The 27,006-nt window shown below is 38.4% G+C and overlaps 2 protein-coding genes across 11 annotated transcripts in view; one reads left to right on the forward strand and one right to left on the reverse strand.

Annotated features, from left to right (window-relative positions):
• Positions 1-9,003, reverse strand: part of LOC112134657 (uncharacterized) — a 72,037-nt gene extending 63,034 nt beyond the window's left edge. Inside the window, exon 1 of the mRNA XM_063726699.1 lies at positions 8,764-9,003. The gene's annotated coding sequence lies outside the window, so the exon portion shown is untranslated. The remainder of the gene's footprint in view (positions 1-8,763) is intronic.
• Positions 6,814-27,006, forward strand: part of ZFHX4 (zinc finger homeobox 4) — a 186,552-nt gene continuing 166,359 nt past the window's right edge. For 3 of the 10 annotated variants that reach the window (XM_024251267.3, XM_024251265.3, XM_063726698.1), the window contains exon 1: positions 6,814-7,330. The gene's annotated coding sequence lies outside the window, so the exon portion shown is untranslated. The other 7 variants (XM_024251263.3, XM_063726697.1, XM_024251262.3 and 4 more) reach the window with 6 other exon arrangements.

Consider the following 27,006-nt stretch of genomic DNA (forward strand, 5'->3'; position numbering starts at 1 on the left):
TCTTTAACAAATAAACATAATACCCGTTACAGCAACACTTCCTCTTGCTGCCACAGCTAGAATGCCATAAGCTCTAATGGCTGCATTTCTCCGGACAGCAGTTTTCACCTCTCCAAATAAATCGTTTTCCTTCACTTCAGGTTTGGAGAGTCTAGTCCTCACCCTCTCTATAATTTGGGAATCACCTTTAAGAATAGGTAGAAGACAAGTTCAGACACTAGTTTGTAAATCTGGTAGGGCTCACTCTTGTTTGCATATTAATTTTGCTTATAAGAAGTAACTCAATTTGGAAGGGAACCGCCGGCAAAGAAATCGACTCCTTTACATCTGCAGGGAAATCAACACTAGTTCGGCAGGCACACCTAAGCAACCGCCCTCGAGTTGTCTCTTAAAATATTCCTTTAAAAATAAAGTATTTATTTTAAAGTAGCCCCCCTTCAAACACCCGTTTCTGCTGAGGTTCTTCCATACATGTCAAAGGGTTGTTGAATTATTCATTATTGTAATTACTATCATCATTGTCATTATCCCTTTCCATGTGGAAATAATTTTATTATCGTAATTTGATATCTGAAGAATTTCCTGTTAGTCGTTTGATAATCATTTTTTTCTGCTGAAAAGAAAAGTTTTGTTTATAAATGAGATAGAGAAAATGTTTTAAATGCTTTGATGTTTGCTATAGGTTTCCGTTTATCTAATCGATCGGAATGCCAATAAAATCGATTAAAGGTTTAGTGTTTTACAAACAACCATTTTCTGCTTTTTGATTTTACGTTCAGAATGATTTTAATAAAGCTAATGCTTTCCTTTAACACTCTCCCTTAAAAAAAAAAAAAAACCTAAATCTTCATCGTTTTTCCTTTTATTATTAGAAATTGCCACTTAAATTTCTCCTAATAGGAACATAAACAAAAAATATAAGCAATGGCTGAAATGGTTTAAATTTCATTCTCTTATTGCTCAAGGTATTTAAATAAAGCCCTTTAAAATCTTGGTGAATTATATGCGATCATTCAGTGATTGTGGAATATTAAATTAAACTTAGATAAATCCGCATTGAAGGAGGCAGCACCCAATCCTGAATTTATTTCCCATTTTCTCTAACAGCATCACTGCACTCCTCTTTGCAATGACAATGTGCCAAATCTGGGCATTTTGAAAACATTTTCCATATGCTTTAACAGGGGACTGATAGACAAAGAAGAAAAGGAGATGATCTTTTTGCTCTGAGGTATATTTTCTTTAATCTTTTTCTCTTAGACTTTAACTGGTAATCATTTTAAAGCAAAAGTTTGAAAATCATTTAATGCATTTTTTTTTTTTTTTTTTTTTGCTTTCACCTTCTTTTTCTATCTTGTCATTTATTTCTGAATTGGTGTTTTGGTTATAATTTAATGTAAAACTACCATTCCTGTATCTTGGCAAGCCACATTTTCTTTCAAAATCTTTGATTCATTTAGTTTCTGCTAGTTGTCTTTTGTAATTAAAGATAGAAATAATTATACATTTTGTAACTTAGATCAGATGGGCTGTTTTGTTTGCTGTAGGATTTAATAGTGCTCTTGTGTCTAATATTTAGGGACATTGCATACAGTGGTGGTGGCTTTTCTTCAGCTGTAAATATCTGCACATTTGTCTTAGAAATGTGGGTGTTTGGATGAATGCAATGTCGTTTTAAAATAATTTTATTTGGTGGCCAGAGTTTAGTATATTGTCTATACAGCATTTCATTGACTAGATATAGATGCTTTTAGGTCTAAAATATCACTTTATCTTCTGCTCAATGAAATTAGTTATTCTGTCTGTGTGTGTGTGTCTGTCTGTATCTTCTCTCTCTCTATTTGTCTATCCTTTCCCATTTGGATCATGTCTTGGAGCTCTTCCCCAGACAGAATGTAACATTTTCTTTGGATACTCTTGCTGGAAATATCTCCATATATATTTGAGGAGGGTGTGATTGTGATCTTGGTTTTTGGTGGTGTGAACATGTATGTGTGTTGGGGGGAGGAAGGTGATAAGGGGTCCTCATTAATTTGCATAAGTGCTGTGGAAGTGCTTATGAAGTTAGTGAACTGCTATTGTTTGGGGAGAGTCCTGTCTGATTTGTTTATAAACACTGGGCTGGTTGCCTAGAGGGAAAAGAGGTCACAGCACTGTCTGAGCTCTGACCTCTGAAAGGCCAGAGGGCATCTGACTTTTCTCTTTCTTCTCCCTTTCCCACCTCTCCTCCCTTAATTCTTCCTTCCTCAAACCCTCTAGCACCTCCCTCTTTCCCCCTTCCTTTCTTTACCTGTGTCTAACTCTACATAATGACTCCCTGCCCCCTAAAAGGTCAGAATCCCCAAGGAAAAAAAGAAAAAAAGCTAAAACATTTACTCCAAACTAAAAGCCAAAAATGGACTTTAGTCCAGGACTTTATTCCAGGACTCTATTCCTGGACTAAAGTCCAGGAATAGAGAAATACACATGGATATAGAGGTGCAGAGACAGAGACCCGGGAACAAAAGGGGGACAATTCTATGTTTTTTAAGAAAAAGAAGAAGACCATAAAGGAGATGAGAGTGTAGCTGGAGGAGGGGAGGGATTCAGGGAGGAATTTAACTGCCCACAAATACTACACACCTATATACACACTCAAAATGCCTTTCCCTTTTGAATTTGATTTCCTCTAGCTCACTCCCTCCATCAAAGAGAGTGTGCATTCTCAATGTTAGGTCATATTTTAAATCCCCCTTTTTTGTTAGTTCTTTAAAAATATATACCTTGTTCTGTATAGAAAGCTTTGGCTCCCTCATCACACACAGAGCCACACAGACACATACACCCCACTATTTCTTGAATTATTTTACTGTAAATATAATGTGTTTATGACACCTTCCCAAACAAGCCCTGCACCTTTCCATTCATTGTCAACTTCACATCCCTCCCTTACACAAATACTCCCCAACCCTGTCACTCTCCTCGCCCCCCTACACACACAGTGACAAATATTGGTATCAGGCTTAAGTGTGTTTTGGAAAGGGGTTGCTAACTTAAACAAAAATGTTAGTTAACACACTGCTTTTGTTAAATAGCCCCCGGGTGGAGAGGACCCAACAAAAAGAGAAAAGGAGGAGGGGGGCTGAGGATCTTAAAGTGTCTGTGGTGATATAAAGAGTTCCTAACGCTGAAATCTTGTAATACCTCATTTCAAACTGAGCTCATCTATAGACCCCGGAAGCGCGGTCAAAAGACTGGAAACCTTTTTTCCCTTGGGCTGGAGTTGTTCTTGAGCTGGAGGGACATTGGGGAGAGGGAGGTGGGGTATTTATTAGCGAATAGGTGAGGACAGGGTGGGAGAAAGACAGAACAAACAGCTGAAAACTCATTAGACCGATTGTGAAGAGTGTCCTCGGAGTGGATTTGGGAAATAAAATACGCCGAAGAAAAAGTCTAGAAGTGGAAATTACCTTTTGTCTCAATGTTAATTACTCCTTGCCTCCAACACTCAACACCTAACCACCTGGTAGTCCTTTTTGGTTCTCCCCTAACTCGGTGCTCAATGTCAGGGTCCGAGTGCTCTGCAGTGGATGTGGCTGGGCTGGGGTTACCCTGTAAAGTGTTGAAGAGGATCTAGGGAAAGTTCTCGGAGCGGCAGGGAAACCTCTGCTCCTTTCACTTTGAAATAAAAAGTGGCCCAACGTTCCGTGAGGGCGGCGGCGGGTTCGCGCAGAGTTTAGGGACAGTGGAATGGGGGTGGGGCAGGGAGTGGGAGTCAGGGTCAAAGGCGTCCGCGGAGACCCGAGAGGAGCAGCTGGGTTTCCTGGCGCTGGGAGCCCAGAAGTAGGGCGCAAGCGGCCGCGGCACAGCGGCACAGCGGCGCAGCCAGGTCCAGCCGCTCGGATCGCGCTCGCGCCCCATAGCGGCCCGCGGGCTGGGCTCAGGCTCGCACGCCTCCCCGCGCCCCTGCCAGCGGCGCCACGCTCCGCGCTCCGCGCCCCGGGGCCCACCCCGCGCAGTCCCGCCGCCGCTTCAGCCCAACAGCCCTCCTCACGCTGGCGCGCTGAGGCCAAGCCCTGGAGGAAACTCTTGACTCTGCGCTAGAACCTCTCTGCCCCTTCCCTCAGCCCATTAACCCCCGACTCTCACCTCCAGCCTCTCTTCTTAGGGAAAAGGTGAAAGAAAACGAGAAAGAGATGGTAAACAACAACAACAACAACACACACACGTTAGGAGGAGAATTCTCGCCAGCAAAAGAAGGGGTTGATAAAGTGGGCACCCCTTACAAATCCTCTTTTGTTTCCTTACTTAGAAATCAATAACCGCCCCCCACCACCAGACACACACACACACACACGCACACACACACACACACACACGGATACACACAGTTGTATTTTCCAAGAAAAGACAGGGGGGGAGGTGTAGAGGAGAAATAGCCACTAATTTTTTTTTAATGGTTTTCTTGATTTGACGTTTGCTGTTTTGACATTAATGACATTAATGTTATTGATGTTTTAGGGAGAAAAAGGCAAAAGAAATAAAGAACTTGAAAACGAAATGATCATCATTTCCCTATTCTTCCATGCCAGAAATAGACCTCTTTCTTCACCTGAGCCTGAAACAGACTTATTGTTCTCAGGTGTTTCCTTCATCATATGCATTTACCCGTCTGAAGTCGCAGGAAATGGTTTTTCCATCAGTGAGCTTGTACGTGGAGCCCTCTCCCGCAAAGGGCTTGATCTTTTCTGATTTGAACCTGAAAGTTTCCCTGCCTTCATTTCCCCTCAGTCTCTTTAAAAGCTCCCACTCCCCTTCCCCATGCACACACCTCAAGTAGTTTTTTTAAAGCCAGAAATTTTGCTCTCTGGGGTGTTTTTCAGTAAACAGTAACGCTACATAAACACCTTTTTCACTTACAAGTTGCAGAGAATTTAAATGTTACCCCTGTGTGCATGTATGTTTCTTAAGGCATATGGATAAGCCCCACTGAGGTGCAATCAGATACTGCTAGCAAATTGGTGATGCAATTGCTGTGTAAAGGTGGGGCTGTAAACAAAGTAACTTTAAAATGTTAGAAAGCTTTCCACTTTCAACAAATTTCTTCCCAAAGAAGTTTAAAATCGAATAAAGTCTTTGGAGAGACAGATGATTTTCTTTCTGTTAACATTTAGTAGCCTTGGTTTCTAAAACACTAGTACCTGAACTGATTCTGGATCCCTAAGGTGGTGATTTGCTTTTTTCTCTTAATAAAGACCATATCTAGGGTTTATTTTTCTCCACTCCATGCCTCTGGACTTTCATTGTAACTTTAGCCAGCTGCTGAAGGCAACCAGCTTTCCTGATCTGGGCCTAGGTCTGCTTTTTTGAGGACTGTGCTTTTATCCTCCCAGGTGTTTTGTTTGGTTTTTAATCCATTTGCATCAGTCCTAGGATTTTCCAAACGTTCCCTGATAACGCAAGGTTTTTGGCCTGGAAAGATGCATTTTTGCAGTCTCTGTTGTTCCAAATACTTGTGCGATAAACCTTTCTGTTGGTATTTGGTAGATTTGGTGCTTAAGGCCTAAGACAAGGTTTTGAAGCAGATCCTGGCGATCCAGAACTTCAAAGGCCTGTCAACTCAAAGGCAGCTGACACATCACCTGTCCAGGAAGCTGGACATTGCAAGTATTTCCTGTTTTTAGCTCATTTGATTTGTTATTCTTACTTTCTCTTTAGAATTCCTATTTTTGAAATATTACATAGATGGTGTCTACCTGTGACCTGTAGTATAATAGCGCGAAGTGCATCAAGATGCTGAATAGCAATGCATATATATATATATATATTATATATATATATTCCAAATTCAGTAGGGGGTATTTAAAAGTATGTCTATTCCTAGTTTTAGTTAATTATATTTTAATGAAAGTGTCACTCATATTCACATCTGTAATATTGGAAAGAGATAATTAGATTTTCAAATGAGAATCAGCCACCTTAAATTTTGCACCAGAAAATACCAAGTATATTTCATTCTAATGAGATCTGTAGTGGGGTTTTAAAATTCATCATAATGTGCTTCAAGAAAGATAACTCAACAGACTCAAAAGATGAAAGGTTTTTCTTTTCTAAGTCTTCTTAAAGTTATTACATTGAACTATGCAATTCTGATAAAATATTCAAGAATATTACATAAAGGCTAGAACTGTACCCCACCCCCCCATCATTCTTGCAACCGTCACTTATTCTCATTTGGAAGTTTTCTTTGACTAACCGCTTCCATCTCCCATACCCTGGGTTTTCTCTCCTGCGTATACAAGTGAAGGATACGTGTTTAAATAGAGTGCCTAAGGATCCAGAGTGCAATTCCTCCTTTGAAATAGGCTGGGCTGAGCGGTGTTTGCACACAGCCAGGCACCCTTTATTTACATATATCTGCATATTTGCTCAGGCCCCCGCATTTCGCCATTAAAGTGCGTTCATGTGCACAGCAGAATAAAGTAGGCAGAGAAAAGCTCTTCATTACCCTAACTCATATTTCTGCTTAAAGCTCCCTAGTAAACAAATCTCTGGTCCGATAATAATTACTTTGCCTCATTAAAATAAAAAATCTCGAATGGTTAAAGGGCCATGCTTTGGCGGTATCTGTGTTTTATTTCCTTCCCCTTCTTGCTCTGTGTGTGTCTGTGTTTGTGTGTAAGAGCGTGTGTGTGTCTAATGAAGTTTGGGAGTCGCGCGCAGGGGCGCGTGGGGTGCGAGCCCCGGAGGTCCCCATCCCCTGTCCTCTCCGCGGTCGCCGCATCCGGGGCTCCAGCCGCAGCGCTGGGAGCTTTGGAAGCCGTGAGGCTCCGGAGCTGCTCTGAGTCCGGGCTGCGCGTCATTTGCAGTCTGGGGAATGTTGATCACCTCACTAATTACACCTCTCTCTCCCCCCTCTCCCTCTCCCTCTCCCTCGCTCTCCTCTCTCATTCCCAGAGTGCATATCGGGAATAGACACACAAAGACATGCGCACTCAACTTAATCAGCCATTTTTTTAAACAGGGCTAAAACGATAATAATTAGCAGAATAAAGACATATCGGATTTTCATTTCCTTTCCTCCTTTTCCCAACCCCTTCACAACCAAACAGCGAGACCGCGGTCGGCACATGCTTTAACTCCTCCCGGACCCCCGAGGACCGCTCCATGCCCCCCACTTTCTGCTCCAGCGTTTTTATTTTCACCCAATAAAGTTCGAGGATTATTTTTTATTTTTTTTATTTTTTTAATGAACCCTCTCGTTTTACTTGGATGTGATCAGCTGTAAGTAAAATAAAAGCAAAACAAAAAAGAGGCGAAGATCGAGTAGGAACTGCAGGGGAAATGGAAAGTAAGTTTTTTCTTTAACTTTTATTGAGTAGTTTGTGTTAAATTTAGGTCGAGTATCGATTATCTTTCCAGCCTGATCTTGCACAATCTTTGATATTTCGCTCCCTCTCTCTCCCTCTCCGCCTCTCTTCCTCTCTGCCCCTAGCTCGCTCGCTCCTGCTCGCTCTCGCACACATCCCCTCATCCCGACCATCTCTTCCGCTCTGCCCCCCTTTTCTCTCTCTTTCCCCTTTTTTTTGGCTCAAGGTTTTGCTCCGCTGAGGGAGGGAGGGGGCACTGAGGGACCTGATTTTCCACTTTCTTTAGGGGGGCTGCGTTTTTCGGGATTTAACTTTTGGATTAAGTGGCAGAGGATCATCTACGTTTGCTCGGGCAGTTTTCTCTCCTTTTCCCTGTCTTTTCGGGTTTTGCCTTCCCCGCGAGCCCGGGGCATTCTAGTGGCTGGGGGAAGCTGTCAGCTCCGCAGCGGCGCGGGCACTGCCAGGGGTCCCTGCTCACCCCGCGCCCCTGCACCCCGATCGGGATGACTGGTCCTCCGCATTCATCCTCTGAAAGTTTGGACGTTGGTCGGTGGGGCTGGGAGCCCCTCTCTCCCTGCTCTTTCCCGGCTTTATCCTCCACCCCCCACCCCACCTTATTCAGCCTCGTTTTTCTTCCTCCTTTTACCACCCGCCCCTCTTCCCCTTCTCAAGTTCCCCGAAGGTCGCTTAGTGTGCGGTGCTGGCGGAGGCCCGGGGGTTCGTGAGCTCTGAGGAGGGGATTCCAAGAGGCTGGGGTGAACGCTGGGGCTGGGGCTGCAGGTAGACACCCGCCCACCGGAGCGGGCGCGGCGGGCACTACCGAGGGCTGCTCTCGGCGGCGCGGGCGCGGGCGCCGCGGAGGGAAGGCAGGTCCGTTAGGAGGCGGGATCGCCCGGCCTCTGGGCCAGGGACCCGGGAGGTGGCGGCTGCTTGCTCCGAACGGAACGCCGCCGGGTGTGCGTTAGACCAGCGGATAGACGCCCGCGGCTTGGGGTCAAGAATCTTTTCCTTTCTTTTTAGCAAAGGGCAAGGGGTGTGTGCGTGTGCGTGTGTGTGTGTGTGTGTATTGAGTGGCTGTGTTCGGCTGTGATAACCGATTCGTTCTTCGGCCCCCCTAAAAGGGTTCCATGCCTACAAATGAACTTCACCTCCTTCGCTTCTCCAAGCATCAAGTGCGCCTTCTGGCTGGGAGCAGCTAAGGGAAAAGGGGCTGGAATGCGCCAGGTCTCTCCTTCTTTCTACTTCTATCCAGCCCCAACCCCCTTCTCGCTCCTCTTTTCTATCAGAAAAAAATAATAAAATTTCTCATGGAATTGTATAAAGTTTCTCTGCCGATTTCCAAGTTACAGAAGGTTCCCTATCCTAATTCCCTTCCCCTAGAAGACGGTGCACTGGTTTCTATTTCTTTTGTTACCTGTGATCCGGGCGGGGGGCTCCTTTCGGCCGCTCGGGCTGGGGTCCGGCCCAGAGAGGAGGCTTCTGCGGGTGCCTTTGGCCGCGACTTCTCACTTCCGCGCGGTTCTGGTGAGGTTTTAGCTACCGTTCGGTGATACACCCTCCTTGTAGGTACCAAAGGTTCAGATCGCAAACACGGACCCCCCCCCCCCACCTCGACCCCTACACACACAGAGACACACTCACACTCAACACACACTCACAGACACACATTCTCCCTACTCTCCCCCCAACCTCCGGCCCCCACCTTGTCTTTCCCCTCCCCCCTTCCAAAAAAAGCACACACACGCATACACACACACACACACACACACAACAACATCCCCCCCCCACACACACACCAAACAAAAACCCAAAGACAAGTTCACTGGCAGAAGATGGTGGATTGACACTGACTCAGACAGAGGCAGGTTCACCAGGATATCTGGCCGTCCTGATTTCTGACAGTTGCATTTCCTCTCTTTGAGTCCTCCCCCCCACCCTTTTTATTAACTCTGTTCCATGTTTAATCAAGGATCATGTAGATGGCAAAAGGAGAGACAGAGAGGAGAGAGGAAGGGGGGGGGGGAGAGAGAGGGAGAGAGAGAGAGAGGGAGAGAGAGAAGAGACAAGAGACAGAGGAGGGTTTTTTTTTTTTTTTATTGTGTTCTCCTGGATTTTCAGTGGCTTGATCCCTATAAACGTGGAGTGGTTAAAGCTCATATGTAGTATTATATTTTTAGTTGGGTGGATGGATGGAAGAGTGAGAGAGAGGCTGTGGCTGCCGCTGCCTTTTCGGGTGTTGCTTAGATTAAGGCTGAGACTTGGCTGCGATTGGGACGCGACAGTGACACGGGCATCGATCGCTTCCATTGAGAGCAATGCAAAAACACAGCCCGGGTATGTAACACTCTCGGTGCCATCAACACTTGTTTTACTTTGTATTTACTGGCAAAACTGACAGAGCAAGCTCAGACTTTCTTTCTGGTTTTTTTTTTTTTTTTTTTTTTTTTCTGTTTCTTCTTTACTAACTGAAGACTAAAAACAATTGTGTATAGAAATTGCTGAAAAGGATGGTTTAAATAAAACAGAAAGGAGATATTCGGAATTATTTCACTACCTCTGTGACTGACTGTGTTTTGGAGTTTTCCTTTTCCACTGAAGAGCATATTAAAGAGAATGAAGGTTTTCTTTTTTCCTTCCTCATCTTAAAAAAAAAAATTCTTAAGGGAATATTTTATAGTTTTCAAGGTTTGTGGTTTCAATCAGCAGGAAGGCACACAAAAATAAAAGACGGCTAGCCAGCTGTTTTAACCTCTTGCACCTGGCTTCAGTGTGGGGATCATAAGGTTTATACAGTTATTTTTTTAAATGGTTTTAATATTTATGGCATAAACTGGGGAGAGCACCACTGTGTTTTTGTTCAGTTGCTGGTTGATTTTGGATTTTTAAAAAAGTAAACTCATATTTAGGTGTTTTCATGTTTATGGCGATGAAGATAGGGTCAATGAAATATGGGAGAAATATCATAAATCTGAAAAGTGAAATGTACCCAAGGAACAAAGAAAGGTCAGGTAAACCAGCTGTGTAAGTCAAAGCAATAGCACCAACTGTGGGGTTAGACAGGGATAGTGGACTCTGGTTCTATGAAGTGAAAGTTGCCACTTAAAGTTAAAAATGAGGCAAACATGTTCAGCGCTTTTGTAATCTTTTGCAGTTTTTAGCAGATGAGCCCAAATCTGTTCATTAATTTTGAGCTAGTTGGATTATTTTAAAAGATTCTTCACGAGCAAAGGAAAACATAAAGAAGGTTGAGAAAATCACTGTTTAATATTGCAGAATTTACTGCTTCCATTCTGACCATGAGCCTAAATTTACACAATGAAATTTGATTATCTCTAATAACAATATTAGATCCTGCACTGGATGGATGAGAATTGAGGTGGTTTTGTTGATTGCAAGGGTTTAATGTTGCATTTCAGAATCTGATGTGGTTTGGCCTCCCTTCCATTAACTGGAAAACCCCTGAGGTTTTACAATTATTTCTTAAAGATAATACATTTAAGATTGCATTGGTAGGCTGAAGAAAAGTCATAAAGGCAAAAAGGGAAGCCCTTAATAACTCTTGAGATTCAGACATGTTCAGCAGTTAGATTGGCTCTGACTTCGCCAAGGGTCGACAATGTGTCATTTCCACGAAGCCAAATTGCCCTCTGCCTATATGATATTAATGTGCAAATCAATATTTCAGGGATTAAATTTCCCTTCTTCATTTTTTATGGTTTCTACCTCAATAAGTCTCAAGTCTATTAGAAGAGGCTGGATGATTTAAAATCTTTCACTGCAGAATGGCTGGTCGTAGTCTTGTTTCATAGACCATTTTAGGATTTTCGTTATAAAGACTAAAGACATCCTAAAGAAGTTGTGAGGCAGTGTAGACCCAGGCTCAATAGTGTAAAGCTGTTGTTCGATTAAGAACTAAAAGGTATTGAAAATATAATATATATGTTTATGTAATATATATGGACATTGTGCTGCTTTAAAAATATTATGTTAATCACCTATTGATTTATTTCAAAATCAATTGAAGCTCCTTTCTTATTAGTGATTTGTTCAGCTTTCTTGAGGACTGTGTTAATTTTCTTAAAGAGTGTGCATGAATTAGCTTGGTGTGAAAGTATTGGGGCAGAGGATTTTTCAATTAGCAATATTTTCCTAAGAAATATTTTCAGAAACCATTCTTTATGAGAGTAATAATCAAGAGGTGTCATTTGCATACATTGTTGTTATAGCTATCATTGCATTTTGTGGCTGAATGACTTAGCTGATCTATGTTAAATGAGGCCTTCTTCAATTCTTCTTACATTTTGTTTCTAGCACTTAGTAGGTGCAACGTTTCTTTTTATCCTCTTAGAGAAAGAAAATTACGAAAGAAAATATGTGACTTGACTGGAAAGAATACAAAGCAGAAATCTGGAGAGAGGTCAAAATAAAAGATTGTGACTTTATCACATAATCTTGGGAAGGCCTACTGTCTATCATTTGGTGGTGTTTTATGGTCTTAAACCCTCTGGACCAAGTTCCGCACAGCTGCACGAATTTCATATGTGATAGAACATTTTTTCCATTCAGTGTGAAATGTTCCTTCCTAAAAAACGTACACCAGACTCGCTTAATTTAGTCTGTTAAAAGAAATGCACATGAAAAAGGACAAAAGGCTCTTTAATCTCTGCAAGCTGTTTGTTTTTCTTCAAGATTCCTGTCTGTTTGGGTTTGAAAAGTCATGTTTATTGAGGAGATGATTCTGAGGTGTGACATTAAAATAATATATGATTTTTGGACTGGTGGCCACGCTTCTGCTTAATTTGCAGAACTACTTTTTATGCCTGTCAAAACACAGCGTTAATTTATCCTTATTTACAATTAATCTCAATAAAATTAATCTTAACTATGCTTTATTCAGTGGCTTAAAATATCTAATTATATTCAATTAACTGCTGTCATAGTAATTAACATTGCTTAATTGCCTCTGCATATATTTATGTAAAGCTCATTAGGTGCTGCTGACTCCTTTTCCCTTTCCTACTTGCTATTTTTGCTGTTGTCAAACCATGTTCATCTCCCAAGGTTCGACAATGTCAATGAGAACAAATTCTTTCTTAACATTTTCTTGAAATGAATGTTCTTGCCTTCCTTTGAGAAGATACTCGTTATGAGTCTTTAAAGACTAATCCATCCCCCTCTCTTCATTTTCCTTATCCCTGGTCTCTAGCACTCTCACAAAATATGTTCTGTCATTGTTGCTAGAAATATGAGAAGCCAGGTTAAGCTTTGTGTTTATAAATGAGGAGCCTTTCTGTGTCTGCCTAAGGGCTGTACCCACAGGGAGAGGGTTTCCCCCCCTTCTAAGACCACTCTAAGGGTTAAAGACTTGGCCAAGGTTCAAACTGAGAAGCGCCCAGGGAAAGTGCATGTGAATATGTACAAGTTTCATGTAATTAGTGCTTAATTATATTAACATATGCAAATTGTCAACTTAGGAGCTTGTTGAGCTGGCAAAGATCAGCTAGGCACAATTGCAGTATTGTTCTGAAACAATAATGGATTTCAAGTTGGATTGTGGAAACACATAACTAGCTATCTAATTTAACTCATACCGTGGTGAAATTTCATTAGTCTCCATGGAGACTGGTTTAATTGTGCTGACTAATGTTCTGGGCTGCAGAATGTCCTAAAAAGAAAGCGTTGTTTGCCTAATCCACCTTACAATGACACTTGTTTGTACATGTTTCCCTTGTGTGAGAATTTGCATATGCAAATAAATAGTTTCTCTGCCCCATTTGTCATGGCTGTTCATTACCCATGAAGAGGACATTGTTACTAGGCTGTTACTGAGTCTCCCAAGACGGGATAGTGTCAACCAGTCCAGCTACATTCTTTCATAATTTGTTTCTGATTAATAGACCAGAGTGAGTCTCATTCTTTTTGGGCATCTGTAAAAGGAAGGTCACTTCTGTCACAGAAAAGAGTTTCTGCAGTAACTGAAGGACTTTTTCTTCTTCTTCTTCTCCCTTTTCCACCCATTGGTTAACATAATCATATTTAAAATAATGGATTCTTGTTCTAAGGATGCCTCCACTAATAATCTCTGGTTTCCTAAAGCAAAAAGATAGGAAAAGAAAAGAGATTCTGTTATTGGAATATTAATCCTGTTTTTGACAGAAAGGTAAACTGATATAATTGCTTTTCAGTTGAAGGAATGGCGGTTTATACAAGTGTGAAAGCATCGGAAAAGGATTAGCATTTTTTTGCATAATGAAAAGCTCTGTTGAATAGGGTCCTGAATGGCTGACTGAATGACTAAGATGAAAGGAAGATGAAAATGCAGGCTTCTCTTTCTTTATGTCTATGCTCCGCTGTCTCTAAAGTTATGTTTGTCCAAGACTTGAGAAAACAAGCAGGGGCTCAGATTTCAGCAACTTTATAAGATGCTGTGTTTTCATCATCATTGGGACATAATGTGTATGACAATAGTGCAGCTAGAAGATGATCAACAGAGGTTTGTATATAGAAGAGTTTCAGAAACATGCCAGGCTAGCCAAATATTGACTATTGGGTATCAGGAATTCCCAGCACTTTGCGGGCAAAAACAATTATTTCAGAAGAGCCAACAGTATGGTGTGGATATTTAATTCAGTTAATGATGGAATATAAGGTGCCTGTTTTTTTCCCCATCGGCTATAAATAACTATCTCAATTGGTGAAACACTTCACTTGGGAAAGAGTTGTGTAATCTGACTTTTGGCAATGTTAAGTGTTTTAAGTGGTCTATCAGCTTTTGTGGCTGGGAAGGGAGAGAAGAGGGTACAGATGTATTTTCTTAAGATTTAATTCATAAAGTTCTGAATGCAGTCTTCATGTTGCTTTGTAGGTGTATTGTGTATTTTATTTAGAGATAAGTCTTTTTAAAACTGTCTAGGTATTATAAGTTCACTCTTGGAGACATTTGTAGTAGGGTCCCCTGTCACTAGTTAGGGGTGTAACTGGTTATCAGTTGACAATGTGATCAACACTCTTAATGATGTTTCTTCAACCATCATTAGGACAGTTAAAATACCATAAGTGTTAAGACTCTTTCAAAGGTGGGAATTGGTTCTTTTGTACATATGTAAATCAAATGCAGTGCAGATAATTATTTATATGTATACATTTTAAACAAGCTCTTTCTGGTTTGAGGTCACCACAAATGATCCACCGATGGCTGCCTCAGAAGAGGGTTAAAAGATTTCATCAGATATTAGCCCAACTTGTTTGTTGCTAGATTTTAGAACTTCCATTTGCCTCATCACTTTAGCAGTTTTGTTGTTGAGGTACTATTAAGATGGTTAGATGGAAACTTGGGAAATCACAAGTATTTTTACATAAATTAATGTGTAAGGGTTGACTCTTGAGTACAGTATATTGTAAAGGAAAACTGTTTGATCTATGTTATATAGTCCCCCAAATTTTTTACTAGAGTCCTTTTTAAAATTTGTCAAGAAATTCTGGATTGTTTCAGAAACTTTCATGGTTAACTTTATGATATGCTTGAAAAAAGTCTTAAAAGAACAAAAAAAACACATGGAGGCTATTCTTTTACATGCAGAAGGGCTTATTAAGGTATTTCCATAAGAAAATGTGTTAATTTAAAAAATAAATTCATTTATATTTTAAGACATTGTTAACCAGGCACCATGTGTTGTAACTGGCAGTTTTCCAGCCACCATGGAAGTGGATCACACATGGGTTAATAGTAGCTTATGTGATGTCTGCATTCTTAGGAAATGGGCAAAAGCCCAGGGTATTCTGATATCGAGATTTTAGAAATCAGACAGAAAGCAGAATATATGTTTATATGTGAACAGATGGACACATGTGAGAACTAAAAGTGCACAATTTCTCTTGGCACTTGTTTTAGTTATCCCTGATGATATAACCAAGATCTTAGTGCACTCACAGTCTTTGATGGCTAAAGACGAAATGGGCTTTTAATGAGGGCTCAATGGCATTATTTTCTTGCATAAGGATTGTGCCCCTTGTGATCTTGCTGGACTTGATGTTCTGTTAATTCCCTAGTTTCAGAGGTTCACAAGTTGCCTTGAAAGTTTGATATGGTTTCATATTTGACATACAATCCTCAGTCCAAGAATGGCTGCTGTCTAGTCTCCTTTTCTTTTAAGGTTTGTGAATAGAATCAAATATTTGCCACTTTAAGGCATATTTGAGTTTATGCACTCGACTTAAAAATGGCTTTGGCACTAAAGTCATATTTAGTAAGCAACTTATCTCTAATATAACTAACCACTTTAACATTCTAGAGACTGGATAAAATAAACAAATACAATTTAAGAATTTGGGCAGACTGATTTAGTTAATACATCATAATGTCCTGATGGTCCAAGAAAAGTTGTGAGTAGGTGTTCTGGTCACTCAGGTTAGGGGTTCACACACCAGCATCATAATTCAGATAATAGATCATTTCTAGTGTTTGTCTGACTTGAGGACACAACAGTGCTCAGATGATAATTACTGACTGGTATGCACTATAGGACATACCTCTAAAGACAACATTTATAGGTTTCATTGTGTTCTAGCTATAAAAAAGAAATCACTCTGCAAATATTTACTCAGGTCTAAATCATTTTAACCAGGGAAAATTGACTTTTGGGTTAAAATATGCATTTTATAACTGCCCATAAAATTCTTTTCCTTCACTGGAAAGAAGAAAGGAAATCCATAGTTCTAACAATGTTAAAATACAAAAACATATGAGCTGGTGTATGCCACCTGGTTATATTGTTAAAAACAAAATGAAACATAACTTCTTAAGGGGAAGTTTTTGAGGAATCTTAAAGTTTGTCTGCTTGGAAGAATAGGTTGAAAATGACCAATCATTATTACATTTCCCATGGTATTTTCATTAAACCTGAAATACTTTGCTAATGTGGATTTTCAAAAATATAGTGCTTAGTAGTTTTTAAAATACCATAAATTTTCGAATAATGCAATTAATACTTAAGATTTCCTGAGCCCATTAATTGAAAATTAGAATTAATCATCTCTTTTGGTTTAGTGGATACAACTGTGTTTCATCATCCCTAACACTCCTACATTCCTATTCAGTAGAGTATATACAGACAGACACACACACACACATACACACACGTCTACCCTCTTTCCATGTTAGGCCTCTCTTTCCTCTTTAGATGCATTCGAAGTGGTAGCTTGTGAAGTTTTCCCTTCATAGGCTAAACTTCTTTCATCTTCTAAGAATTGGCCAATATAATCTCAACAGAAAAGAGCAGCTAGGGTGGTAAGGCAACTAGAAATTACCAAAATGCCAGAGCGTGGGAAGTGGCCTTACCATCATTCGGTTCAACTAACTCGTTTTAAAATATGGGCTACTGGATTAAAGAGAAGTTATCTTTGATTACCCAGCAAGGCAGGAAAATGTCGAGACAAGAATTCACATATTCTAACTCTAGGACCAGTGGTCACTCAACTGTATTGGCTATTTGAAAAAGGTTTGTTGAATGAATGAATATGAAGGTTGTGGAGATGGTGAAGAAGAGGGAGGAAAAATGTGCAAGATAACCTGTCTTCTCTGAGAGAGTGAGCTCTCTGTTATCGAAAGGAGACAAGTAGAATCTGGATGGCCTCCTGTTATTGTGACTGTTAAACATATTTTTGTGTTAAGTAGGAGGTTAGATTAGGTGCTCCAAATGGACAAGAAGAGCCTATGATTCATAAAAACACTGATGATTTCAGTGACTTAAAATGTATTTATCATAATCATAAACATGGTGTGAACAAGAACAATGCTTCAATTCCGTGTAAAGAAAGGATATGAAGTCAAGGCTGTGATGTTTTGGAGGCAGCATAATGTACAGAAAGAATGACACCTAGTTAAGACCAGACATTTTTTGATTCTGCGTACTTTGGTTTCTTTTTTCTTTTTAAATTACATTATTTAAACTTACATTTTAGGTATTTTAACATCTACTACATTTGTTGGCAACCCAATGCTTAATAGGAATCTTATTCAACCTATAAGACACCTGGATTACATTTCTGTTATGGGTGCCCTTGTCCAAGTTACTTAATCTTCCTGAGCCTCAATTTTCTCATCTGTATATCAGGGTTGTTGTAGAGATTACATAAGACTAAAGTATTGTGAACATTAAAATAAGTGATTGTGGGCAGGACCTGATAACTGACCCATATGTTCCTGTTTTGTTTTTTCCCAATATTTGTTTCAAAGTCATGATCAACTAAAGAGCATTTGATAAAGCAAGTCTACATAGATATTTTGAGTAGAGTTTCCCCTCTCTCCTACAAGAAAAAGATATGAATTTGGCAATGGATATGTCTAAGAGGTGGGGGAAAGGAGTAGTATGGCATCTAGGTTGACAGGTGGATGCTCCTCCACATCTTTATCTGCCACTCCATCACTACAAGTTGGTTTGGTCCTAAGGGGCTTCTCAGTATTTAATGCATTTCTGAATCTTCATTTTTTTTAAAGAAGCAAATTAGGACAGAAACAGTTTTTCAATAATTCAGACCTTAGTCTATCCACATGAACTCAGGATTCCAGACACTCCATTAAATACAATAACAGAAATGACCATAATGCTTATTTCAGTCTTGAAGGTGAAAGCCTCTGTTTGAAAGCCGCTGAATTAGAGGATTTTCCAAAACTGGATTATGTACTTGCTATTAATGATATTATATACTTGATATTAGTGACATTTTCATATGCCAAGAAAGGAGAATGGATACTATTACATGGTATCCTGTTGACCAAAATTTATACCAACCTAGAGAAGAGATCCAGCTATTGGTAATCCAATAACGTTATGAACCCTTAAATTTTCTTAGGTTATTTTACAGCCAACTTATGGGTCTCCACCTGGTTTATCTCTTAGGGAATCACAGTCCTTTATTGTTTTATAATAATGCATTATTCTGGAGGACTACCCAAGTTCAAAGATCGTAAATTCATGATGAGTTAATGTATATATATACAATTTTTTGAACCACCTGGAAACGAAAGTTCTGTTTTTTTAATCTGTTTATTTTTAATACATTTTTCATTGTGATACATATAAGATACACATTTAAAATTATCCTTTATAATTTTATGGGAAATCTAAGTGTATTTGGATTATAATTTTCCAATTTTGTGTTTGATTATTATTTAATATTTATATATGTTTGGTTCATAACACTTGTTAAAGTACTTCTTAAAAATAAAAGTGTGTGCATGGCCTATGTTCTGGTCATTTCTAAAAGGCCCTGGACTTGACATTTCATTTAAAGCACATTTATTTAAGACAAAGAATTTTTTAATATTAATCAATATAAGGATATAATTCACGTAGAGAAAGCAATTAGCATCTTAACATTTTTCATGATGCTTGTTTAAGTGTCTCCTCAAATAAAACTGCAGCCTCCATGAGGGTAGCACCCACTTCTGTTTAAACACTATATCCACAGTGATGGACATACTATTGGCAAATCTTTGGTGCTTAATAAATACCTGTTGAATGAGTGAATGGATAAATGAATGATAATTAAAAACATAAATAGAAAACTTCAGTTTACTATACTACTGGAATCTGCTTTTCCTCTTGAAATCTAGGTACTGAAAAAAAATCACCTTAAAAACAGCTGGACTTATCTTGGGAAATTCCACAGGGAACACTATCTTACAGAGAAATCTAAATGGGTTTTTATATTAGAACCATAGATTGTTGCAGTCAGAAGGGATATAGCACAATCCCCTTGTTTAACCAATACAGAAACCAAAGCTCATGGAAATTCCTGGGAAACATCACATAACTACAGAGTGCAGCTGAAGAAATTGAGTGTGTGTGTCTGCGTGTGTGTGTGTGTACTCTCTTCAGTTTAGTTGGCTTAGCTTCTCCCTATCCAAAAATTCTATAATATTAATATGAGAATAATTTGTTATGCTTATGCTGGAGATTATTTTTATTTGTGAGCAAAGGAAGTTTTTAGTTGTTACAATTCCTGTGCTGACTGCTCTGGGATTGTAAAGGTAAACTGTTAGAGATAGGACCAAAATTGCCTGAAAGGTGAAAGCTTGCAGGAAAAATAGGGTGGGTCATTTAGTTCTTGAAATGAAGCAGGGTGCAGATTAGGAATCATTATGGTTTGCCAGAAGTTGCTGGTCATAGAAGTCTGTTTAAGTGCTCACTGTCAACAAGGAAATCATGGGCAGCACTTGAAGTGGCTCACCTCTGATTTATTCATAAACCTTACACGAGCACTTGGCTTTGTTCTTACTCTAGTAAGGCGGTCTGATGCCAATAAGAACAGGAATAAAGAGCTCCTTGCATGGTCCAAGACTGAATAGCACTTTACCTCAAAGCCTGACCTCTTTTCTAGAAGTCTGTTATGCTAGAGTTGACTCTGATTGGCTGTGTCTCCTCAGATGAATTGAGAGAAGAGGTTATAACAAGTATCTACTCTGTAAGCTCTATCGTGTACATAACAAGAACGATGTGACTGGAACTTGGGTTCTAACGTAACCTAAAGGTTGCCATGTTTATGCTAAACGGAAAGGCTCTCCTTTTCAGAGAGCTTAAAAGTTTCACATTTAATAATAGTTTGGAAGGAAACTATTGCCTCTTTCTAATTGAAGAATACAATGATCTCAAAGTGGAATTGTTTTTGATAATCCCGTCTCTGACTAAAGTGAATTTAAAGAGATTTAGTAACATAGGAAATTAAGGGTTTGAGAATAAAATAGATACTACCCTGTGATAAAAACAAGGAAATCGGTTGGCCTGCCAATTGGTAAGCCATATTTTCCGAGAAGCTTCATTTGTGCCACTTCACAAATTACGCTCTGCTCCAGATGCCCATGTTGAACGGAAGGGACCTTTAAGAGACAGTCAGCTGGCTGATTTGCACTGGGGCAGAGGTTGAGTAGAGTTACTTAAATCCCCAGAGCATCATTTAGTTAATGTTAGTCTTTTTTTTTTCTCTCCTCCTGCACCCGCCCCCCACCCTCCGCCCCCGCGCCCGCCTCCGACCCCGCCCCCGCCCCACCATCCTGTCCACTCAGGCTTCCCTTTTCTTCTTTTGATGAAGTTGGTCTCTTATTACTTACAGTGCATATATTTACAAAAATTTTTCCTCAAATTTTCGCAACACATTACATGAACCCAGAAGAGCCATATTAGGAGATGGCGATGAGAGTTAATGATATATTTTTAGATAAAGCCATCCTCCCGTGCAATCACATCAGAGTCATCAGCTCATTTGTCATGGCTGAAGTGAAAATGTCAGGACCAATGAGTGTATGAGTGCTGAAGGGGGCGAAAGGGCTTTTGGAGAGAGACATTTTTGTGCTGGGAGTCGGCCATGGCTTAGATTTAGCTCCAGGGAAATATTGGGATTAGCCAACACTGTGTACAAATCCTTAGCACAACAGAATTAGTTGGGAAAATGGGGAGGTGGGGGTCATGAGGATAGGCACATTTCTGGAGATATTCTCCAGGCTACAGGCCAGAAACTATGGAAAAGAATGAGGTGATTTATAAAATTCTTTTAAGGGATATGTTGTATGCAGGTTCATCAATTTCAAGACTGAAGTCATAGGTTTGAATGGTGTCAAGGAAGACCTGCATGACGTACCACTAAATATGTATATATGGCCTCTGTTTTAAATTTAGCTGCATTAAAAGAATTTCAATCTTAACATCCATTTGAAAAGTTTTCAGAAAGATAATATTGGAGTACACAAAGATAACATTCAGGCATGAAGTACTTTTGACATTATGGTAGAATGGAAGTTAACACTTAATTTAAATAACAGTAATTATGATGAAATACTTGTTGCATTGTTGAATTTACACAAAACCAAGAAGCTAAACTTTCTTTACAGAGATTTCATTCTGAAACTTTAATTGAAAAGCAAGTTATTTTCTTTAGCTGCAGAAGTTCTTATCGCTGATAGACCAATACTAGCAGATTTATTTCATTTTAGGTCCAGTTAACTGTTCTCTTTCAGATAATGTACCCATACAACCTTTTCTTGTTTAATTCTATTGATTTACAGTGTTAAAGTGAAATAATCTGATACCTGTTTCCTGCCCTTTGAGTATTTGTCGTCAAAGAGGCTGATTAGTTTTTTCCCCCAGCTCTTTAACTGTTTTAAATGTATAATTATCATTGCATGTCATTTGATAGCTGCACTAATTGCTGCCAACTATTGTCTGTTTGCACTTAATGCTGAAACCTGATCAACATCCTGCTTTGGTTGATGTTTGGTGGTAAACTTTAATTAACTCTTATTGCATTGAAGAAGAGTTCAAGCTTGGTGCTAACTAATCATTTACCTTCATTATGTCCTGACAGCTCCACTTGTTCTTGGTCCTAATAGATACACCAATCAGTAAATAAACCTGCAAACCTCATGACTTGTAGTTTCTCCACACTGATATTTTGATGCTTAAAGTATAAGATAATTGGGCCCAGATAATTATTTAGTCAGTTTAGTATCTCTAGTTCTGTAGACACTAATCTTAAATTGCTTCTTTCATGCTGGACAATTTCATTTTAGTAGAAACAGTAGATTTGAGATAACATTATTTCTTCAACATGGTTCCTCTGAACATGCATCTTTTGAATCAATACAATTAAGCTTGTCTCCTGTTGGAATTCTTGTAATTATTTTTCCTGAGATACTTTTCCTGTAATGATATTGAAGTTAAAGTAATCAGGTTACCAGCAGATCATGTAAAATTCAGCTCAAAATTGCTGGCTGCTTGATTTTAATTTGTCTGACATCAAGTTTGTTTGAAAAGGGATAATATGTGGGTAAACCAAGGAGCTTATAATTATGGTTGACGGTTGTTTGTTTATAATGAAATCTAATTAAAGTTCATACATTTAAAACACAAAAGCTAATTACTGAATTGCTCACTTCACTGATGGGCAGCAGTCAAATTTACTTTCAGGCCAAAAAAAAAAAAAAAAAACTCAAATAAAAATCCCCAAACAAAAGGCTCTTCATAATAGCAATAAAATAACAACTAATCTCAGAAATCAAACATAAATTTGCCAATATTTCATCCAGAAGAAAACTTGTCATTCTACTTATGTTCTCTATTATGCTAGTCCTAATGTGTTTTTTAATATAAAGTTATTTAAAATATTTACGTGGAATGTAAAAAGACTTGTATTTGGTAGAGTCTAAGAGTATTATATAGTAAGATGCACTTGGTAGTGGTTTAAAGAATTTATGCATATAACTTTCTTGAGTGAAACCATTTGAAATCATGTAAAATTATTGAAATCATTGCTCAAGAAATAGGAATGTTTGCTGGAGTACTTGACTTGTGATTGATTTTATGTAGATAATTATGGTAGGTTTAGCCTGCAAGAAATGACTTTTTAAAAATATGTACCTACTCTATTATACTTAGTTATATTGGTTATCAGATCATATTGGTAGCAATTATGAAATAGAAATAATTATACAATTGTTTTTTCTTTGAAATATTTGGTTGTCAGTAGTTCAATAATCAATTTCATGTATGAATAGACAAAGGAGAAAAAATATAGATGCATGTTAAAATATACCGTCTTTACATTGTCTTTCATATGTCTTTACATATGAAATAAATTGTATGTGCACTGGTTTTTACTAGTTTGGTACATCTATTTTTGAAGCCAAATATTCTACAGTTATATATAACTTAATAAAACCAATTAAGATTAATTTTTTAAATGTTCTTATGTGATAACTTAAAAGGTTATCAACTACGCACTCTTAGATATGCATATGCCAGAGAGATTAGTCAGTTACATCTTAAAGACTAGCAATATAACATATGAAAAACATGGTAACTATGATTTATAAATTCCAAAAATGATCGACGTGGTTCATGTTTTTCCAAGGAAAACTAAAGTGTTTTGTGTTAAAGCTTCATGTTTAGCAGTGTAATTTACTTGAACTTTCAGATATGGTAGAAATTGAGGGAGGGGGTCTGTGAAAGGAAAATAATTCTGTCCATTATTGAGATGCCTGTAAATGTAAGTGTAATTTACACAACCTTTCCATAACTTCAGGGTATATTTATATGCATTTTATTATAGTACCTGATTGATTTATGGATTAATATTTTTTTAGGGAAGAAAAATTAAAAGGATCATATAGTCATTTAACTCTAATCCTACTTTGCATAGATGAGCCAAAGAGGAGATGATTAATGCTGAAGTATGGCTGGGTCACTGGCATTTGGAAGTACCTTTTTCCTCAATAAAGACAGGAAAAAAAGTCAGTATATTCTCAGTATTGGCAAACAACAGCTTTCTAGTAATACTTTAGCTGATTAGGACATCCTTAACCTTTAATGAAGCAATCACTACAAAGCCTTCATGTCAGCTGGAATACTAGCAAAACAGTATCAAAGAAAGAATCAGAAAGAGGCACTGAACATAATTACAGTTCATGTCCTTGTCTCACACCAATGCAAACTATTCATTTTCAATTAGAATGAATAAGAAAATTAGAAATCAACTAGATTGGTTGCAAGTACCAAAGTTTGTTTATAAAGGGTAGCTAAATTATTGGGTCCATCTTGCACACTGATTATAAAATTTTCCTGAAGCAAACAAATAAAATGAGTCATATAATAGTGTAATTTTGTTAAGGAGAGATTATTGACTCCTAAGGAAAGAAGCTGGAGTTTGATTAAAGTTTTGAAGAAAACTGGGTAAAATTCCTGTTTCCCACAACTATTCAAATTTAGAACTATTGGACTCATTGGTAAAGTGCACCTTTTCTCCTTAGTTCTCCATCACATATGTTTAATGCTATGTAATTGTTATATACAGTCTATGCAGATTTAGTGATGTGAGAGAGAATGAGGGAAATGAGGGTGGGAAGAGAGGAAGAGAAAGAAAAGAATGAGAGAGGGAGAAGGAGACTATCAATCACAGGGTCCCATTTACAGAGAAGAAAACAAATCTTCTTTGACTAGCTAACAGATTTTAATGAGAAAAATGAGAGGAAAACAGAGAAAAACGACTTAGTTGACTCACATACTCATACTTGTCTTTGTAAACTTTCTCTATTTAAAAAATGTGCCTGTTTTAAATGCTGAATATATTTGGTTACATCCTTCTATTCAAACTTAATTACCTTCTCCCCTTTGTCGTGACATGGGTGGAAAGTTTTTGCCGTGTCAGGAGAGGTCGTCACACATTCTTTTGCAGTTCTCTTCATTAATTCCTTCTTGCAGAAGCATTTTCTCTCGTGCTGGGAAGGTAGGAGGGTGTAACAGAAGAGCCCTGAAACATCAGCAGGAAGCTCTAAGCTGGTTAATGCAGTATAATTGTCTGGACATAGACTGGTCTTTGTTTGTGTGGTTCACTCCGAATCAGCTGTAATTAACTCCAGAGTGTTTCCAGATTGCCAGCAAAGAAAAATTACAGCTTTTCTGTTTTAAATTGTAAAGCTCACAAACATTAACTATGCAGATTGCATTTACTTTGATATATTTCTATCTTACAAGTAAAAAAGCTTGTTTGGCTACCCAACCCCCCATCTCTAAAAATGTGCTTTTGTTAAGTTATTTGATTTAGTGTCTATTTGAACATAATGACTCCTTAATAGTTGGATTTGAAACCTTTTCACTTAATATTTTCTATCCTTTTACATCCTTGCATTTGCTGTCCTTCTTGCTAATGTTTTTAATACTGCAGTGGGGAAAAAGTTATGCAGTCTTTCTTGAAATACTCCACATATACCAAAATAAGCAAATAGCAGAGTAAGGTGAATTAAAGAGAAACACTAGCACCAACTTAAGACTGAGATCAAAGATGTATCTGACGTAACTGGTACTTCCACACAGGTATTTACCTGTGTTATGATATATCAAAAGAGAGACTGAGAAACAGGCAATTCCCCTACTCTCTTCTCTTGGTTAGCACACCACACCCTTTTAAAAGCTTCTGTACAGTAGTTTATAATTATGAATTCCAGCTTGGGTAAAAGTGAGGTAGAAATAGTGGCGTGAACTAATATAGCCTTGTACACAAAAGATTTGTCAGCAACTGATGCAAAAAAAAAAAAAAAAAAAAAAGTCCAGCCAAAATTCTTTTTTTTCTTTCTTCTGAATTTAACAATAAGGAATTTAAGCCTCAATGTGGCTTTAGCAACCAAAGAAAAGAAGCTCTTGGTGTCTGCATAATACCACTTTGATGGATTTTTTTCATCAGTTCTCTGTACGTGGCAACAAATAAACAAGTATAATTATACTTGTGAAGGTCTATTCATTGCTTTGTCAGGATTAGATATATGTGCCGTTTTCACACTGCGCCTCTCTTTTGTCTTTGCCTAACTCACTATGACATATTGATAGAGGATTTGGAATGGGGAAAAGGCCACAGCAGAGACAGTGATGACCTTTTGGAAACTTGATATAATTCAAGGATTTTTATTTATTTTCTTTTTTTTTTAATTCGTAACTAGTTACCAAATTATCATGTAAGTGGACAACTTTTAGCCCATGTAAAATGGAGTAAATAAAGACTCAAAGTGTTATGAGATGGCTAAAGAGCAGATGAGAATAAAAACAATAGGCTAAGGAGCCCACTGGTCTTCTTTCCCAGCACTTAGCAGAGTGGCTAACCTAGCATTCCTTTCCCATTATTCTGTCCTCTTGATCAGATCACGTTCTTTTTAATCATTTCACAAACACTGTCTCACTGGACCGTAGAAGAGGGCTGGGACAATCTCAATTAAAAAACAGAGGTAAAACTGGCCTCTCTGATTTTGGGTTCTAATGGGAACTCTGCTTTCTGAATGCAAAGGAATTCTTCTATTGTTCAGAAAGCACCCCCTTTCATTAGTCAGGCTCCTTGTAGGTGGGTTTGGTCATTTAGCAGAGCAGAGTTTAGGCAGCAGTGACTGCAGACGAAAGCAAAGCAGAACGAGTAATAAAAGTTCTTTTCTGCATATTGTCCATTAGTTCTTAAAAAGGGATTTGACATGATCAAAGTCACTGATCTTGTGAATTACTGAGAATACCAAAAAATGTGTATGTACACATATTCTAAGCAGACCAGCAGGTATGTATTGCTCTGAATTTAGCATTAAAACTATGTTAGGTTTTCTCTTCGGGATTTCTTGAGGACTTTGGTGATTTTACAAACAGAATGTCTGGCAGTAGGGAACAGAAGTTGGTGAACACTAAATAAAAATCACCTTAAATGGTGAAGGAACTTTTACAGTGAGTTAACTTGTTATGCAGTCATTTTGGAATGAATTCTATGGTTTAAGTTAAATGGTTGTTTTTGTGGTCTTTTTTAGTGGGACTTACAAAACTTTACGTAAATTTCTTAAATGGGTCACTTTGATAAAAGAAAGACCTCATCTGACATTGATGACAGTGAAATCACTTAGCATCATATTCAGTGTCACTGTACATAAGGATCTAAATAACTTTTTATCTATACAAACTAAAGTGATTCCATCAGAATATACTGAAAAACATTGTCATGGTTATAGTCAATAGCAACAAAATAAAAATTTTAAAATCAAATAATATATTATTAGCTATATCAATTTAGAGAGTTTTGTTATTGTTGGTTTTAGGATGAAATGTAAATTTGATTGTATAGAAGACATGTATTTGACTTATTTTCT

The sequence above is a fragment of the Pongo abelii genome, chromosome 7 (genome assembly GCF_028885655.2).
Source record: "Pongo abelii isolate AG06213 chromosome 7, NHGRI_mPonAbe1-v2.0_pri, whole genome shotgun sequence".
NCBI lineage: Eukaryota > Metazoa > Chordata > Mammalia > Primates > Hominidae > Pongo > Pongo abelii.